Here is a 3,643-nt window from a genome sequence, read left to right on the forward strand (position 1 = left end):
TGCGATCGAAAGAGTGAGACGGGTTGGAGAGAGTGACCTAGATAGACAATGTGCGTGAGAGAGTATACAATGTGAATAGGTCGAATTGGGCTCAAACATGGTGATATATCATTTTTGTCCGAAAGAGTGAGGTCAATCGAGACATACAAAGATAGAGAGAGAGGGGGGGAGAGAGAGAGATTGAGCGAGCGTGGTCCGCCATGAGGTTGAAAGAGTGGGGCGACTTGGATGGACTAACCTAGATAGACAATCTGCGTGAAAGAGTATAGAGTGTGTCGATCGAGGCCCAAACAGGGAGATATATCATTTGTGTGTGAAAGAAAACAAGGTTAAACGAGACTCAGATAAAGAGAGCGAGATTGGAGCGAGTGTGGCCCGCCGTGTGGAAGAAACTGTAAGCCGGAAAGGTTTGATGAGCTGCCTGCTCTACCGCCATTTGAGCCGCTCGTTCCGCCTCTTAACGAATCCTCTCTTGATCCACTAAATTAAGGGCTCCAACCCGCACCGGCTCATGCCTATATGGCCAGTTGTGGCGCTGAGCATTACTTGACATCTCTGCAGACTCCATGTGCCTACTGTAACTCGGGCTCCGACTTGGGCGAGGAGTTGAATGGATCCTGTCTCGACTGTAGGACTATGCATCCTGCCGGGCTAGAGCCGTTTGAAGTAGTTCTCTTACCCTCCGGGTTTCAATTGCTGCTGGCGAGTCGCCTTCCATTGGGAGAGCCGCCAAACGAGCCAACGCTGCGATGAGGTTTTCTAGAGGGTTGGAGAAGTGACCTGGAGGTGTTGGCACATAATGAGGAGGAGTTGCGTTTATACGAGGTGGCTGCATGGATGAACTGGTGCACCGGGTGTCGTGACCCGGTTTGCCTCCGGCGGGTTGCTCCCCCCAGCCCCGGGTGTATGGAACAGGTTCCTCGGATCCAGCATCAGAAGTAGACGCGACTGAGTTTTCTAATGCCTCCTCCTCATGACCTCGTTCGACGCATTAAGATCCACCGAGAGCCGGAAAGTTTCTGCTTGAAGTTGTTGAGCACAAGCATCCAAAGTTGCTCGTTCTGCTACCAGTTGGGTCTCCTCCGTGGCTAGATTTTCCTTGGCTCGCACCATCTCCTCACGCATGCGTGCCACCTCTACGTCGTGCTGGGCCTTATCCGCCGGCTCTACCACAGCGGTTAACAGAGTCGTCAGCTTATCCATGAGGTCCATTAAAATCTGAGCCGGGGGCGCACGGGGTCTCCTGACCTGGCTGCAGCCGACCCGGTAGCTGCTGCTGTCGCTGCGGTAGAGTTCTGTCCGGGTTGTGTGCCCGCCATGAAGACTCCGGCCCAATTTGGCGGCTCAAAGGGGTCCGGAATACTGCTGCCATTGGAGCAACCCCCGAGCATGCCGTCTTGTAACTGGTACAGAGAGTCCGTCTCACCTGTTGATGATGCAGTGTCAGAACAGACGGCCGTCTCACCACCCATTACCAATCCTTCAGAGTATTCACCGTTGTGGATGTAGCCCACGAAGGCATGCTTCACGACAGATTGAACACAAGTGATCCTTGCGCGCTGAGCCGTTTCGATGAGGTCGGTGTGGACGTCCGGCTCAGGGCCCGACTCACCGATCCGACCGATGAAGACGTGAATTCCGCGAAAGGGGACCCGGTACCCGTACTCGATTGAGCCGGCATCAGGGCCCCAGCCTTCATCGTCGATGTAGAGCTTGCCGCGACAACTCTTGGTCATCCGGCCCACAGCAAATCCCTTGAGCCCTTCGAAGTTGCCCTTCAAGAACTCAAATCCACTGTGCGTTGGCCCCACGGTGGGCGCCAACTGTCATGCAGTTGACACGGCAGATGTCCTAGAGCAAGGACTTAGTCGTAGGGCCATCGCACTAGGAAGCTTAAAGGGGTTAATCGGGACAAAGGACACGAGAGAGTTTTTATACTAGTTCGGCCCCTTATGATGAAGGTAAAAGCCTACGTCTAGTTGGGTTTGGTATTGCTGAGGTTTTGATCTCCAAGGGGCTCAACTCGCCGGCTTGGTTCTCAATCTGGTTGTTTCTTGTCCTAATCCGCCGCCAGGTCATCCCCTTATATACACAGGTTGACGCTTGGCGGCCTACAGAGTCCCGGCCGGCTCATAAAACATGTCCGGCTCGGTGACCTCTTTTATATGCATTTCTTTACATATGGCGGTTTACAATGTTGGGCCTCAAGCTGCCTTTGGGATTAGACCTTCTACAAGCCTTAATAAACTATCACTTTGAATATTACTGGGCTTCTTTTTGTAACCCGCCATTGGGGTTGACCCGTCCCCTCCTGGGGGGGTCATACCTGGTTGCTATATCCCCAATAGAACCTGAATAGGCGATAAACCTGGACGAGAGACTTGTGTGGTTAGTCAGGTCGTGGAAGACTCCCTCTCCAGGCTTCCGCTTGAAGGTTGCTGAGATACATGACATGTACATGGTGGTAAGTGGCGAGGGCGTGTGTGAAGAAGTACACCCCTGCAGGGTTAACATCATCTATTCGAATAGCCGTGTCCGCGGAAAAGGACGTCTAGGTTGCATGTACAGTTCATAGACAAGTGAAAGTGGATACTCTAAAATGCGCAAGATAAGCGTGAGTGCTATGGATGGCGTTCTCGTGGGGAGATGGGAGTGGATCATAGTGGTGTATTGGTTTGGTGAATATGTGGACTCGTGTGCGCCACCTCAAAAGAGTCACTTGCCGTCGTAGTTCAGGATAGCCACCGGGTCAAAGGTGGCTTGCTGCAGTTAAACTCCACCACCCCTTTGTTGATACCGATGCATATGTAGATAGTTCTGATGTAAGTCTTGCTGGGTACATTTGTACTCACGTTTGCTTATTTTATGTTTTGCAGAGAGACTTCAGTCTCGCTAGTAGTTCCGCGTGGACTTCGACGTTTAGCTTGTTACCTCAGCTACGATCTTGTGCCCTCGGCAGGGTCTTGTAGATAGTCAGGCTTCTCAGCCTTTTTCTTTTATAGTTGTCTATACTCAGACAAGTTAAGCTTCCGCTTGTACTTGTTGCTTGTATCCTCTGTATGTTGGGTCATGAGAACCATGTTTGTAATACTTGGCTCCTCGGATCCTAATGAATAAATACTCTGAGTCGTAGAGTCTTGTTGTGATGCCATGTTGTATTTGCACATATTGAGCATATTGTGTGTATGATTGAAATGCTTGGTATGTGTGGGATCCGACAATCTAGTTGTTTATCCTTGGTAGCCTCTCTTATGGGGAAATGTAGTCTGGTGCTTCCACTGAGTCCTGCTAGCCCAGCACTACTGCTCCGGAACACCTAGACTGGCCGGCATGTGATACACTTCGTTCATGTGTCTGTCCATTCAAGGAGTCATGCAGTGACATCCAAAGTCCTGCTAGCCTGCTACAGCTCGGGTTCCCGGAGTCCTATCCCCGTAAGTAGTTCCACTTTGGGTTCATGACTAGTCATGTCGGCCCGGGTTCTCTGTCATATGGATGCTAGCGACACTATCATATACGTGAGCCAAAAGGCGCAAACGGTCTCGGGCCATGGTAAGGCGACACCCGTGGGAATACCATGTGTGAGGCCCCAAAGTGATATGAGGTGTTACAGGCTAGATCGGTGTGACTTAGAATCGGGGTC

The sequence above is a fragment of the Triticum dicoccoides genome, chromosome 3A (assembly GCF_002162155.2).
Source record: "Triticum dicoccoides isolate Atlit2015 ecotype Zavitan chromosome 3A, WEW_v2.0, whole genome shotgun sequence".
Taxonomy (NCBI): Eukaryota; Viridiplantae; Streptophyta; class Magnoliopsida; order Poales; family Poaceae; genus Triticum; species Triticum dicoccoides.